Source organism: Rhineura floridana, chromosome 9, assembly GCF_030035675.1.
Source record: "Rhineura floridana isolate rRhiFlo1 chromosome 9, rRhiFlo1.hap2, whole genome shotgun sequence".
NCBI lineage: Eukaryota > Metazoa > Chordata > Lepidosauria > Squamata > Rhineuridae > Rhineura > Rhineura floridana.
Genome location: NC_084488.1, coordinates 3,582,472 through 3,599,124, shown reverse-complemented (window position 1 = coordinate 3,599,124; position 16,653 = coordinate 3,582,472).

Sequence of the window (16,653 nt, the reverse complement as noted above, 5' to 3'; positions counted from 1 at the left end):
TCTATTTGGGCTTTATTTTATTTTATTACTATTGATTTCAGAATAGGTAAATTTGTAAGCCAAGCATGTTTACCTGGGTCCATTAGACAAGTCACAAATTCCAGATGGACAGCAGTTATTTACTTATTTATTTGCCAAAAGGCCAATATGGCAGCAGGTTGTTCTATTTTCGATAGAAATTGCAATAATGTACCTGTGGCACCTTAAAAACTAGCACATATACTGTGGCAAAAGCATCATCAATTCTATTGTGACATATGTTTCAGTACACTAGAGTGCACTTCATCACATGCATGAAGGGTATAGATTTTTTACAGTCTGAAAGAAACATCCCACCATTAATTATTACACACTAGATCAACTTTTGAAAACACTTGCATTTGGTGAAGTGGGCTCCAGCTAAGCAAAACTCACATGACAATAATTTATTAAGGTGGCCCCAGACCTAGCTATAAGGATCAAACACCTATTTTATATTCAAACAAGATCTATGCTTTCTGTTCACTGTTGGGAAACGCTTACAGTGCAATCCTATTCAGAAGTAAGTTGAGTGTAATGGGACTTGTTCCCGGGCACGTGTATATAGCAGGGGTGGAGAACCTCAAGCCTGGGGCCAAATGTTGCCCTTCAGAACTCCTTATCTGGTCCTCAGGACTCTCCCAAGGTTGCACACCTCACTGGCCCTGCTGCACTCCCTTTTTTGTGTGCTGTTGCCTGACTGGGTATAAGTGGAGTATGTTATGTTATCAGTATAGCTTCACTAGCTGGACAAAGCCTGACCTATTCCAGATAACAAATTATTGAATATCTTGTGATCCAGATGAACATATACTGATAGCATAGTAAGAGCTAGAAGAGTATGAATAACCATTGATATTTTTGTACAATGTTCACAAACCACTGATCATTATTGTTGTTTGTGTTGCAGGCTGGAGGATTAACAAGGCTGAGAACCTATGATTATCTTAACGGGGCTACGGAACATTGGAACCCAGGTCTTCCAAATCATTATCCTGCTCTTTATATCCACTAGTTTACGCTGATTCATAAAGGGCAGCAAAGATATGATGAATACATAGGAAAATCAGTTTAAGTTTAATACATTCATAATCCACAAAATGATATATGAATAACCAATATGAAGTGGTATACAAATAACAATTCATAATATAATTCATAATAATCTACAAAATCCACCACAAAGACCAACAGCCAACACATCATAAACTACACATATTATTAATATTATTAATAGTTCACCACATCATCTCTACCGCCCAATTTGCACCAGTAACTAAAAGTTTCAGAGGGGAAAAAAATATTCAGAACCTGCTTGAAAATATCAAGGGATGGAGCTAGCCTCATCTCCCTTGGAATTCCATAAGTGTGGGCCACCTCCCAGGGCAGCAAACAACACACTAAAAAAGCACTCTAAAACATCTTAAAAACAGACTTTAAAATATATTAAAATGAAACATCTTTTTAAAAAAGCTTTAAAAACATGTTAAAAATCAATACGCTGTGATTCCAGGGAATCGTAGGAAAAAACTAGATTATGAATTCAGCTTCCTGAAAATCTCAGGGTTTTTAAAAAAATAATATATTTTTACCCCTAATGGGTGTGAAGATATGCTTGAAAGTGTGTGGGTGATGCTTGCTGAAATGTCAGAAATTAGGTGTTTTGCTGAATACAGTTTCTAGTGACTATAATAAGCTCCAGTGCCCCAAATGGCACATCATTTCTACCATGATTAAGGGGAAAAAATCTAGAATATATTATGCAAAATAGCTAACAAAAACTGCTGAATATATTATTCAAATCATATAAATTTTGTATAATACATGCAGGTCACAGAATTAAGCTTACCTTGGCAGTGAATATGGATTGTCTGGGTGCAAAATCTGAAAATAACAAAATTCTGGTACAGCTTCTGATTTGATCATACTGAATGGCCTCAGATTAATTTAGGCATGTTCATTGTTTGCATGAGAATAACACACAAGCATGTTCTGTTGCACTAAGATAATGTGAACCTCTTTTTGTATTTGTAACCCATAATTTTAACTGCTTTTCAAATGCCACTACATTTCACAAGAACTCTTAGTCAATGTGAATGAATGCATTCACATTCATAATTCATCTGTGCAGTCTTGTAGAATCACCTCCTGGCAATTCAATTCATTTAAAAATCAACAATTTGTAATCCCTGTTCAACTTCTGTTCCAAATTTCAGAATCAGAAGTGCTGGTATCGTGGCAGCCCTCTCTTTCCTGGCAAGAATGCTCATGGTCACTACCAGCTTTTAAAACTCATAATGCAAAGCACCCTGGCTCAGGAACATACACGTGTGAAGAATACTTATGGGACAGCGACGTTATTGGAACAAACTGATCAGAGAATAACAAACCGGATGGTCAGCAGATGCCAAGATAATTCAAATTTAACAGAAAAGTGCAATTTGCTTGCTACCCTAGAGAAACTGCAAATAACAGTATTAGTAATAATACTGGTAACACAGTCTGCATCTACACTGGAACTATTTATAATTGTTTTTATATGTGGAATTGTTTTTAAATGTTTTATATATGAAACAGTTTTTGTTTTTACACTTTTCTTGTTTTATGGCTGTAATTGTTTAATTTGTTTTATATTTTATTGTTGTAACCCACCCTGAGACCGTATGGTAAATGACAGGAAAGAAATCTAAATAAATAAATAAAGATATACTTAGTATTTATGTAGTGCGTTATCCTTACAATTTATATAATCCTTACAACAACCCAGTAAGATAGAGCAGTATTAATATCTCCATACTGCCATTGGAGGGGGATAAGAATGAGAGAGAATGACTTGCCTAAGATCACTGAGGAAGCTGATGGTGGGCAGAATAAGTTGAAAGAGAGACCAAAGAACTACCTAGGTCAGCGTTTCCCAACTAGTGGGCCACCAGATGTTGTTGGACCACAATTCCCATCTTTCCTGACCATTGGCAGTGCTGGCTGAGGCTGATGGGAGTTGTGGTCCAACAACATCTGGTGGCCCACTGGTTGGGAAAGGCTGACCTAGGTGTTCCTGTCTGTCTGTCACTCTGCATGCCATATCACAAACTTGTTTTGAAATTCTAATTAAACAGATGAAGCAGCCCTATACAGAGTCACACCATGGCTCCATCTGCATGCCATGACTGGCAGCGATGCTCAATAGCCCCAGGCAAATGTCTTTCTCAGCTCTGTTAACTAAGATCAGTTTTAACTGGGAACATCAGGGATTGAACCTGGGGTCTTATGCATGCAAAGCAAGTGCTCTACAATGAGCTATGGGCCCTTCCTACATGGTGCTGTGTTGTTCATGAAATCCAGGTCCAGAGCTCCCTTGGGCAAATGGAATTAGCTTCATGTTGTTTTCATTAAATCTGGGCCATATCCTTAACAAGGCCATCTTGTTTGTCCTCTCTTAAGCTCCTTTTACATTAGGAAGCCAGTGAAAAATGTGACACACTGCTTCCATGCTACATGCAGCAGTAAACTCTCTTTAGGTCCACTATTCCAAAACACACTTTTACTTCACATTCTAATTCAGATTCTCTTGTTACTCTCTCATTCAAGAATTTTCCCTTCTTTTTGCTCTCCTCATTTTGCCATCCATAGCTGAAGCTGTTCAGCATTTGCCAGGATTAGGCTTCAAATGTATAGCTATGTATAATACTTACTGTCTTCTTCATCTCCAGGACAATTCACAGTATGGTTACCCACTCATTCCTAAATGATCTTTCAAAAAAAATAAAACCATACTAACCCCAAACCAACAAGCTGCCTCTAAAACAAAGGAATCCCTTTTACCTCCCCCCTCTACTCTTTGAACACATGACTTGAAGAGGGAATGCATAATTTATAGATGAAACCTTCATTATGTAGCAATCCTTCCAACAAATGTAGCAGTATTACATATTTTCATACATTAATCCCAGACCCATCAACATAATCCATAAATAGCTTCCATATGTTTTTGAATAAATCTCCCCTGTTCTGCATTTTATAAATCACACTCCCAGGAGGTGTAATTTGAGTAAAGCTAGTTATCCATTCTGCCTCTGCTGAGGGAGCTCAGTCTTTCCAGAGTCTCAGAATAATTCCCCTTTCCACCATTAATCTGATCCACATCTTGGTTGCCTTCCTTGAAGAGAACGTTCTTCAGATCAGAAGGTGTTCCCGGTAATAGATGAGACTGGCATGGCCGTAAACACATCATTCAGAGTGGTCACCTTTTTTCTGACACCTTTCCATGCTATGCACGTATGAGCACAGATATCAAAATTAAAATCATCACCACTCTGTATAGTTTTAAATTAACCACGACTCCCCCACCCTCAAAAAAGGGCAGCTTTCAGGCTCAACGTATTCATTTCCCATAGCATCCAATATTATTAAATATTAAAACATGCATTATTCAATTCATGCCTTTCTTTACTGCATTGTAAAGAGGAAACCAGATCTTTTTCACTGGCATTTCATGTAATCTCCCCCAGCTCTCAATTCCCCTGTGGCTGTTAAGTGTGCTAAGGCACCAGTATTAAAATTTATAAGAAATGTCTTTAAGTCATGAGTGAGTGTTGAATTTGATTTTTTCTCAGTAATATGAGAACCCAGTAACATCATAAACCGTATTGGAATATTGAAAACACAGGGCCAAATAACATGCAGTGGAAGAGATCCATGACTGAATCTCCCAATGTTTCTATTTCTGGTTAAAGCAGCCATGGAGGCTTCAGAAATGGATTGAGGCTGCAGTCCCTCATGTTGGTACCTTGCTCTACCCTCTGAAGGTGCTGTTTGACCCAGTGCAGACTAGTGGGAAAATAAGAGTGTTCTGGGAGAGGACAATTTAAATCAGGGAAACAGCATGAGGGAAAGGTTGAACTCATCCTCACCCAGTATCAGTACCTTGACCTAATTTGGAGACGGGGTGGCTCACGGCTGCTTTTAATTAAAAAGGGAAACCTTGGAAGATCCAGCCATGCATCCCCCACATTTTGTGTAGTATGGCCTGATTTGCTTATCAGATGATCTATCAGAACTGTGTATAACTAAAGAAAAGAAGCATCTTTTCATCATGTGAAAGAGGTGAGCCTCACTGCCAGAGAAACCTTGATATGTAAACTTCACACAGTATCCTGCAGCCTGGGCTATCATAGCCAGGTGCTGCCAAGTCATATTGAATACAGGGCTTCTAGGGCCTTAGTAAGTTTTCAGTAAGTTGCTGCTTGCAGCAGTGAAAGGCACCTGCAAAAGCACTGGTTTTCTTTCCTTCCTATCCGGTAACACAGAAGTAGGGCATTCTTGCATCAAGACATTTTAGAACAAATGACAATTCTGTTCAATATTGGAGATTGCACATTAAATACTTTATTAAGTACACATGAAGATCTTTATTCCAGTCTGCATCTTAATAGAACTATTTTAACTGTTTTTATGTATGGAATTGTTTTTAAATGTTTGTATTGCTTTTATACATTGAGCTGCTTTTAATTGTTTTAAAAATGGAATGGTTTTTACTTGGTTTTACACTTTTGTTTTATATTTGTAATTGTTTTATCTGTTTTTATAATTGTATATGCTATTGTTGTAACCCACCCTGGGACCTTTTGGTAAAGGGTGGGTAAGAATGAATGAATAAATGTTCTGAATACTTCTCAAACCTTCTTTTCCTGAAATAACTCCATTTTAACAGATGCCCCATTTTGTCATCCTTCTTTAGCTATTGATATCATTTACCTAAGCTAGTTTGTTTGTTCTTATTTATTTATTTATTTATTTATTTATTTATTTATTTATAACCCACCTTTCCTCGAAGGAGCAAGGTGGCATACACACATGGTTCTGTCCGCCCAAGTTTTAATCCTCACAACAACCCTGTGAAGGAGGTTAGGCTGAAAGTCAGTGACTAGCCCAAGGTCACCCACTGAGCTTCATGGCCCAGCGGGGATTTGAACTCTGGTTGCCCAGGTCCAGTCTAACACTCTAATCACTACACCACACTGGCTTGCTATTATATGTACTGCACACAACAGGAAAGCAACAGAGAGGCAGGTGATCATATGCAATTTAGAACTGTTTGCAGTTCACAAAAATTACACAATCTCTGGGTGCTCCAAGTTGTAGTCAGTAAAATAAAATATTTTTAAAACATTATTCGCATTCTTTACTTTTGTTCGGAATATATATTTTTTTCAATCACAAATAGATTCTTCAGACCATGGGTTGTGTTCAACTAAGTCGTACTCAACAAACCTTGCAGTTTAAGAATGTACCTATAGCCAACAGATATTTCTATCAAACTTTAAAAAGCAGGGAAAATGGGCAGCTATAGGGAATATACCAGGGGAGCAGGAGACCTGACCTCCTCTCTGAGATATTGTACTGCCCTATAAATTTGTAAAAATGCAAACACAATTTGGGTTGGTCTTTCACAGTCCAATCCACCTCCTGTATAGCTTGGAAGAACTTGGTAACATGTGCCTCTGAGCATATGGTGAGTGGTGGCACCACCTGCCATCTCCAAAGACGGAGAATTACATTTTTGTATGTTTGTTGGTGTCCTTGCTTTGCTTCTTTTCTGTGTTGCTACTGTTTCTACAGAGAATCTAACCTACAAATTATATTTCTTTCATTCATCCTAGAAATCTGTGTCAAATTTATTTTTATTAATTTCAAAGCCTTTTAATTGGTCAATTAAACCAAGCCTTTTGTGTTTCAAACTGGAGGTTATGCTGTATTTCTATTTTGGGCACATTGACAGTTGAATCTGAAACTGCAGTTTGATGTAAAATCAGCCTGATTAAAATATGTTGCTACTTAAGCAATGACTCTAGCTGTTGGAAAAAAACAAACTTGGCGTGCCTAAGATGCATGTGTTCAGCCTGCTATGCTTAAACTACTCCACTTTAATTGAGCATGGTCAATTAAAAACATAGAACACACCTAGAATTTTGCTAGAATATATTTCACCTCCCACTGGTTTATCTTGTGCAAACTGAGACACTCCTCATGTCCATTGGAAACTATTCTGCAGAATAGTCAGTGCCATTATTCCACAATTGTTTTTGGAGTTTTTTTAGTGTAAATTTTGTGAAGTGTTGCTGTACTTCACATATTCACAGAAATAGAAACAAAGAAAATGATTTCCTATAGGAACCTTCACTAAAATTGCAAAGTAAATCAAACACATTTAAAGTGACTATCTGAACTATATCAGCTGTCTTAATATTGAGCATTTGCATGCTTATGGAGTTCAGTGGGATTTACTCCCCTGCAATCATGCTTAGGATAGTTGAAACCAACCACAGGGGATGGGGATGGGAGAAGGAGGAAGGGCAGTGATGGAGAGGAGGAAGGGCAGAGGGAGGAGGGGGATGGAAGCAGGCAGGAGGGGAAGGGGAAGATGAGGGCAGGTTCGATCATTTGCATGGGATCCTGTGCAAGTTTGCTGAGAATGGATGGATCATTTGCACGGTTTTGTAAGGTTTTGTTCTGAAATGAGCTTATGGGAAGCATCAGAATGGTATGGGGGTATTTTCAATTTAACATTGCGGAATGCGAAAAATCCATGCTGACTATAGTATACAAGCCACTCTTATGGCTGTATAATATTTTTTTATCATACTAGTGCCTTACATTTCTACAAGTTAATCTGTCTTTTCCTCTTGAACAACTTTTCTGACAAAGGCAGAAGAGGCACTGTCTGAAGGGAGGACTTTAATAAGCTATGTGTGGGAAACTTACACATGCAACTTTTTCCCTGGGGTAGGGGAGAGGCTCCCCCATGCTCCAAAATGTCACAATTCCCCCCTGCCTAAGGGTGACATCAGTGCACTTGTGTGACACTCAGAGCTATTATATCAGTCACAACCCTAATCTCTGACCTATTTTGCATGCTTAGCAATCAACACACCTCTCACTAAAGAAAGGGGCAAAGACCACCATTCTTAATGTCTAGAACCAAAGAGTTATGATGGAATACAGACGTATAGAGGTGAGCAACCAACACAGCTATGTTGAGAAACACAACTTCACTGTGGAAGGTTCTGAGAAGCAGGAACACGCTGACCAAGTTTTGGAAGATGCTCTGGAACTTGCTCCCCATTGAAATACTCTGTGGAATCTGGCACTAATGGAATTACATGGGTAGCTTTTGGGCCCTTTCCTATTCTATTCTCCCTTAATGGTTAGGAGATTTCTTCTTCATGAAATAGGTACTGAAAATGCAGATGCATGCTTTGTTCCAATAGGCCCAACAGCACAGCAGTCAATCATTCATGGATATATTCCCAATACAGTACTGTTGGGTTTTGTTTCAGGGTGTTTTCCTAAGAGAGAGAGAAAGTGTGTGTGTTAGTGGCAGTGCATCTCACACTGCAAGAGGTCTGGCCAATGGAACTTCCCTCTGCTGAAGTAGTCTACATTTATATTCACAACATGCTCCATGAACTTCAGCAGTTCCTCTGCACGTGCTGATATTATTCAGTTACCCTGTATCAAACACAACACCTCACTCAAATTTTGTGTGTGTGTGTGAACAAAAGGCACATTTGCATTTTCTGCCTTATTAAATATGTATTGAAAATGCATGATTTCATCCGATACACCCAGTGCATCAGTCAGTCACTCATGCACACATATAACGCTTTCCTCCCACAGCCACTGAATATTTCTGTCGGCATATGTGAGTGTATGAAGTGGAGTAGGATTGTGTCTCCCTCTCCATCTGTGCTGCTGATCAGCAGAGCTTCCCTCTGCAAGGTCAGTCTACCTTTGTAGGCTATTCATGGTGTTTGTCCCCTCCCTCCCCAGCAAACAGCCATAATACTGTATCACAAGCTCCTAACATACTCTTACTTTACTTGAGACTGTTCTTACATTAATTTTTCTTGTTTCTGAATAGCAGAATACTTTGAGTGATGGCAAACCAAGTCTATTCATTATGCATTTCTTGTCCATTCTTTCCTCCTTCTGATGCTCACACTTGTGTTTCCAGCAATAGACAACACTCTCCCTTTCTATTTGAAAAACGCACTTCACCAAGAATTTCCGTTGTTGTCTGCCCAATGAAAAATCCATCATTTTTTATTTATATTGTTATGAGCATGGGGGTTGGAATGGATGATCCCTGTGGGTCCCCTTTCCAGCCTCTGGAATCCTGTGCCTTGGAATGAGGAACTCACTCTCCTGGTCAGATGAGTCTCCTTTGTTAAGCTAATAGAGTGGCCAGGTAGTTAATGGGCCTATTAGGTGCCCAGCAACTGATGAATGAGCCAGGAAGATCATTTTGTCATTGAAACTCTTCAGGAGAGCCTTCCCCCCCACTCCTGGAGCCTAGGAGAGGTTTGTGTTTTTAGTTGTGTCTGGAGAAAGGCTGGTGATTGGAGGCAGGCAGAGAGGCTGGCTTTCTGCACCATGGCTATAGGATGCCTCCTGCAACCCAGATGGAAAAGCTGAATATTGAACTGCTGATGCCTTGAACCCGTCCATCCTAAGCTCAGGTTGGAATGTGTGTAAATAAATAAACCATATTTCATAAAGACACCGCAGTCTCCGCTGACCTTCTTCCCAAAGGAAACCAACCCTGGATGAGCGCAGGAACCCCTGAGATCTCACCACTCAGAGATTGGGGAGGCGTGCAACAATATGTAATACAAGGGAGTTGCTTCTGAGAGATATGCAGACATATATACACTCAAAGCACCCACCACTCTGTCTGCCTTCAGTGTAGGGACAGGAAAAAAACCCACTGATATGCATTCCAGATTATCTGTCCCTCCAGGCACATTTTGTACTTCATGAGGCATTCAAGAGGCAACTGGACAGCCATCTGTCAGGAATGCTTTGATTTGGATTCCTGCATTGAGCAGGGGGTTGGACTTGATGGCCTTGTAGGCCCCTTCCAACTCTACTGTTCTATGATTCTATGAAATAACGGAGCTGGAGGTATACCACAATATGCATCTGAACAAAACTAATAGGAGAAATTCTCTAAGTACAGATGGAAAAAAGAGGAGCAGAAATACACGTCAGGGAATATAGCTGTGGAAGAGATATGGGGAATCTGATCAACAAAGCAATACATACAGCTCTGAAAATATTCAAGGAGTTCTGGCTGTGTTGGAGAAACTGCCTCATCTAGCCTGATATTTCCTATTACAGCCGGTAGTGGCTCTCCAAGATCTTTTCCAGCTCTGCTGCCTGAGAGCTTTTTAGCAGTGTCAAGAGAATGAACCTGGGACCTTTGCGTTGAAAGTACATGCTCGACCACGGATCTTCTCTAGAAGAAAGCTGCAGACAAAGCTTTGAGTAAAGCTTTCAGCCACATTGAAAAGGTGGGTTAGCCTCAAAGTGTTTATTGATACTGACTGCGGTGAAGACAAGAATACTGTATGCAAGGACATCAAAAGTTTCAGGATTCAAGTTTGCTGCCAGGGAAAGAGTGGGACAGAAGTACTGCACTGGGCTTCAATGGTATCTGAGGCCTTTCTCCAGGTCCCCTCTCTGAGGCAGGCTTGGAGGGTAGTGACACAGGAGAGGGCCTTTTCAGCTGTGGCTCCCCATTTGTGGAATATGCTCCCCAGTGAGGCCCGCCTGATACCTTCATATCTAGTAAGCTTTCCCCAATTTTATTACTAGCTTTTTTATTTGTGAATGTTTGTCTAACACTAATTATTAATGTTGCTAATAATGTTGCTAATATGAATGAAGGGCATTTAATTATTTATATTCATATATGTTTATTGACAATAATATTTGATACATGTAATTGTTTAATAGTTTAAATGCAATATACTTTTAGGGATTAATCTAATTGGAAATATTGTAAACTCTTTTTGTTCTTCATTTATCTGATTTAAAAAATTAAAAAGACTAGGGGCTCCACTCCTGTTCATCTTGCTTGCCAACCCACCTGCAACCATGCCTCCAACCCCACACTAATGCCTGTATCCCTTGCCACCACCACCCCAGACAAGATCATTAAACCAGGGGTGGGGACATTTTTTGTTCCCACCCTGTGGGCCAACTTTAACAGGTGGGTGGGGCAACCCCAATGTCAATCACATGACATAACTGTAATGTTGCATGATTGACACCTGTTAAAGTGGATCCACAGGGTGGGAGCAAACATCACCATCACTACTTTAATGGGCAAGTGTGTGGGGTTTAGAGCTGGCTAAGCCTCCCCCCAATTCCCCATCCCCTTTAGAGCTGTCTAAGGGCCCCCTGCTTTCCCCCCTCCCCTTTAGAGGTCACTACGCCCATCTGCTTTTTCCTCTCCCCTTTAGAGGTGGCTAAGGCCCCCCTGCTTTCCCCCTCCTCTTTTAGACCAGTCTATCAGGAATGTTCGTCCACGGCTTGCCTGAGCTGTTCCACATTGCCTCCTCTCTCCTCCCCTACAGCAATATAGTTCACAGCGCTACCTGTCTGTTGGGCTGCAAACTGCAGCATGACAGATTCAGAGCCTACATTTTTATTTATGTGGACTAGGGGTTTCGCCCCTGCTCGCTTCACTCACCAATCCCGTCTACCATCACCAAAGCCCTCCCCCCGGGTCATCAAAGGCCCCCTCCCCCACATTCCCATAGCTCTCCCTCCATTCCCCCAGGCATCATCAGAGCTTCCCTCCCCTTCCTCCCGCCACCACCCCAGGGGTCGCCACAGCTCCCCTCCCCCTCAGGGGTCATCAGAGCATTCAGCTGTGCAGAAGCGTTCACGGGTACCAAATACAATACAGGTAGAAAAGTCCATCCTGCCTTTGGTTAGAAGAAAATGGAAAATCTGCATAGTCATCTGAAGTAAAATTTAGACTGCTGCTCTGGGTCATTATTTATAACCTTTCATTGGTTTCCAGAAAACTTGCCTTTAGTGAAGCTCTCTCCTTTGCCATAGTAGTGTCCATAGGCAACCTATTAGGCTCAGCCATCACCCATTCCACAATATTGTCCTACCGTATAGGACTGTTTTAAATATTGAGATAACATATAAATACTTTTTAAAAACGAAGAAAAAGAAAAAAGTATAATCTATTACTTGGTTCATTAAAGAAAAGGTTTAGTACCTTCTGCCACTTTCCTACTCCAAGCTGCCCCCTCCCAGTGTTGCTGGGAGGAAGGAAATAGGCCACTGGGCTTTTCTTACATACTTTTATAGGCAAATAGCAGTTGAACCCTCAAAGGCTAAACAAAAACAAAAGCAGCTACATACAGTCTTGGTCTGTATTAAAAAATCCTCAACTCACTCCATAGGCTTCAGTATTCTTCATTCTGCCTTTCGTTTCCTTAAGCATGGACATTCATTAATATACTCCTCACTGTCTTATCTTTCTCTTTCTCTCACTCTTAACACCATTAGGTGGCATTTTTAAAAACTCGCTATGATACTAATGTTCAAACACAGCAATGAATTAATTACACTATGAAACTTTATGCAAGCATTTTTCAGGCCACTTTTAAAACATAAAATATTTGTTCTCCCTCAGAGCCGCCCCTAGGCATCGGGAAGCGGGGCAGTTGCCCCGGGCCCCATGCTTTGGGGGGGCCCCGCACTTGGTGATCTGCTCACCAGCCGGCTCCTCCCTCCCTGCCTGCTCACCTTTGCCAGGCAGGGCGCAGCACTTGCTCGCTCTCTTTCCGCCCAGGACGGGGCCTCGCTTGCCTGCCCACCCGCCCGCCATGCTGAAGCCGCCGCCGCTCCTGCTGCAGTCAGCAAGTGGTAGCCGCCCTGGGGACAGCGAGCTGGGCCGGCAGTTCCGGGACTGGTGCCTGCGCACCTACAGCGGCGACTCGGCCAAGACCGTGACCCGGAGCAAATGTGGGGGGCCCCCAACTTTGCTTTTGCCCTGGGCCCGGCCCATGCTAAGGGAGGGCCTGTTCTCCCTCGTGCACTGTACTGTGAGGTTAAGCAGACTCACAGATGCTGTTCAGCGTCTGGATTTACTCTTAGCATCATTTTGAAAATCCCCTGCTCCCCGCGTGGTCAGATTTATAATAGTGCAATTGCACCAGGGCCCATGCCTGGAAGGGGGCTCAGATTCTGAGCTTTCATTTAAAAGCAACAAACAAACAAATCTAAGACTCTAGCCCTACTTAAAGGAAAGTTATAAAGCAATATGCACATCTACCCTTCCAAGTGATTTCTGAGAGGTAAACCAGCTTTGCTGCTCCTGCCTTTCAGTCCTTTTAGCCAATGAGTGAAGTCAGAACAGTGATTCAAGAGTTAGTTATTTGGACACCAGGCTGCAGGAATCCCAGGAGTCCTAAAGGGCAGCTGTTTTCCTCTCCCCTTTAGCGCACTCTCCTTCTCTGCTTCTGGTTCATTTTCTAGTCTCTGGAATCTCCCCAGTTCTAAAGGTGTACGAGATGCCCCCCCCCTTTTGCCCTTCCTTTCTTCCTGATAACAAAAGATGAATCTTTCCTCTGGGTACTCCTTACAAGTTGTTTTCTGCATATGCAGAAGTCCAGTCAGTCAGTAAGAATTCACTGTGTATAGTTAACTTACAACAGACACCATTAAGTCCCCAGAGCTCTTTTGGTCAAAGGAAATGTAAGTCAGAAATGGAGAAAATGAAACACTACAGATTTCTTTTATTACAAGTGAAACTGTGAGCAAGGCCTTAGAAGAGTTGAAAAAACTGTGCTGGGAGCTGGGTCCGGTGTGTATGCTACTAGCAACCAGCTGTGGTCTACCTGTTTAAAACCCCAGAACTAAGTATCTGTACCCATAAATCTCCAGAGCAGCAGTGAGCCCCATGGGTTTATAATGACGTGCTGATGATGCAGTAGTCAGTGGCTGGAGCAACAGCTCTTTTCATAGCTGGAACAGAAAGTCTTTAGATTAGAGAAGTTCTTAAACTGTTCTTGTGCCATGTGCTCAAGCTATTTGTTGTGCAGATGAGTATTTCATGGGGTTATGGTATGGCAGGCAGTGGAATCAGAGGTGTGTGTAAGATAGGCATGAATTGGGAGAGTGTTCCAGGCTCCAGCACAGACAGAAGAAAGAAGTAACAAAGACAAGTTGGGTGAAGACAAAAGAAGCAATAAAAACAGAGCTCGGGGGAATTCGCTTGAAATCTCAGGGCAGAAGGACGATATATGTTACCAATAATTGTGATTATTGAGTCTTTTGTTTCATAGGTTATCCAAAAACCTCAGACATCCCCAGCTTCTCATAAGAAAAAACTCAGAAGTTTTCCTCTCTAAACCTGAGGACTTCTCCCTTGTTCTCAGTTAACATTTCGTTCTGAAATTAAATGATTTTTCAGCAACTCAGGATGCAATTGAAGACAATCCCTAGGAGCCTTTTAGAGAGTAGAAAGAATAAATGTCATGAAAGACAGAAATACATTTCAAAAATGCAAGGCTGGCAGGAGACCTTGACATTTCAACTTAACATGTATTTTTTGGCAGGGGTGGATTTTTCACCGCCAATGGAAAGTCTCTAAGTGCCAATGCATTTTTGGATAATCTTAACTTGAACCACACTCTGAACTGGCATGCAGCATCTGAGATTAAAGTTTATTCCTTGCCAAAATACACACATGCATACATATATATATATTCTAACATTTCCCTGAAGTAAATGAAGCAACTTTGTAATACTTTGATTTTCCGTGTGACTAATTTTGTATGGATTTATTTTAGCCAAATCAAATTAGTAGTGCATTCTGAAGATATTTGATAGAGGACAAGCAACGCCACCTAGTATTAAGGCTTACAGCCAGTTTGCTGCTCATGGAGCACACACACTGCGGCAACTGTTGGGCAAACGGAGAGGAAAACAATGATTCTGGACCATTCTCATTCTACCTTTATATAGACATTAAAGCTCCTGGTACAAACAAGCCAGAGCTTTGTGTAGGAACTGTATTTAAATTTTAACTGATGGGGTTCAGGAATTTGAGAGAACTGAGGTATTTGAAGAAATTTCTGGCAAGATGTCAAGGGCACTATTTTCCCACCCTTTCTCCTTTATTACAAATTACCCCCATTGTCTTTTTAACAGCTGCTGCTGCTGCCTCCAATGCTATGTTTTCAGTGCTAATTCATTTAGAAAACATGCAAAGCCATAACAATCCCTCCTCTCACAGGCGCAAGCACGTCTCCCACGTATATGACAATTTACAATAGAGTTGGGAACATCATTATTTTTACTACAAAACTAAGATTTGTATCCCATCTTAGCTCCACTGAGCTTAGGATGTGGGTCTCACCACTTTATCCTCACATCAACCCTGTGAGGTAGGTTAGGCTTACAGAGGGGGGGAGAGAGCGAGAGACTGGCTCAAGACCACCTTGTGATTTTCATAGCTATGTTTTCACAGTTAAGATTTTATCTCTCCAGCCAACATACAACACTGACCACCACACTACATTACCTCTTTTTTCTAGAAGAGATAATATTTTTTTAATAAAAGAAAGTGCCATATTAATTTTCTGAAACAAATACTCACCTTTGCACTTGATGTGCTTATGTTGTTGATTTGAAGTTTGCTTCATTTTCAAAAATTTTAAAACAAAACCCTCTTTAAGAAAGAAAAAAAAATGAATAAGCTCACTCCTTTTAAAAACTGCTACATAAAACAGTAGTTTCCAAAAGATACGCCAATGAAACTTTGTTTGGAACCCATCTACTTATTCCACCCTCTGACCTGGAAGTGAAGCCTCCATAGCTATATTGCCCCTCATCTCATAGCTACAAGCCTACACTCTATTTTTCAGCTTCTGAGTCCTGTAGACAGATCTTTACTAACCCTTCTGAATTAATGACTTACAGAATTAAAGCATTGCCAGCTGGGACCAGACAGTTGTCATTGTCCATAGATTTAGGCAACTACATCATCCAGAGATAATAATGCCATCTAATATTTCATTCCCCCTTTAGGATGCACACCTTAACGTGGTGAGGGGGTTTGAGAGTGTTGAAGAAGCTGAGAGCAATGCCGTCAGGAGTCTAGACCAAGAGGCTAGACTCCTAGCAGGGGCACCCATGGCGGAATGGTCAAAGCTGAGACACCAGACTAAGATGCATCCAAACTCAGAGGAAGGCAATGGTAAACCACCTCTGAATACCTCTTACCACGAAAACCCTATGAACAGAGTATCCAAAATGCAACACGAGATAGTGCTGGAAGATGAGACCCCCAGGTCAGAAGGCACTCACCGAGCTACTGGGAAGAACAAAGGACAAGTACGAGTAGCGCGGTGGCTAATGACGCAGCTGGGTCAAAGCCAAAAGGAAGCCCAGAGGCTGATGCGCACAGATGCAAAAAGAGAGTCCAGAGTTGTACGACGCACACAATAGGAACATGGAATGTGAGAAGCATGAACCAGGGAAAGTTAGAAATTGTAAAGCAAGAAATGGGACGCATCAACACTACAATACTTGGTGTGAGCGAACTAAAATGGACGGGAATGGGACATTTTCAATCAGGCAACTACAAAATATTTTATGCAGGAAATGAGAAATCAAGAAGAAACGGGGTTGCTTTAATAGTGAGAAGTGATGTAGCAAAAGGAATTAGGAGCTACAACGCAAGGTCTGAGCAAGTGATATCAATGAGATTAAACGGGAAACCTATAAACATAACCATCATCCAAGTCTACGCTCCAACATCAA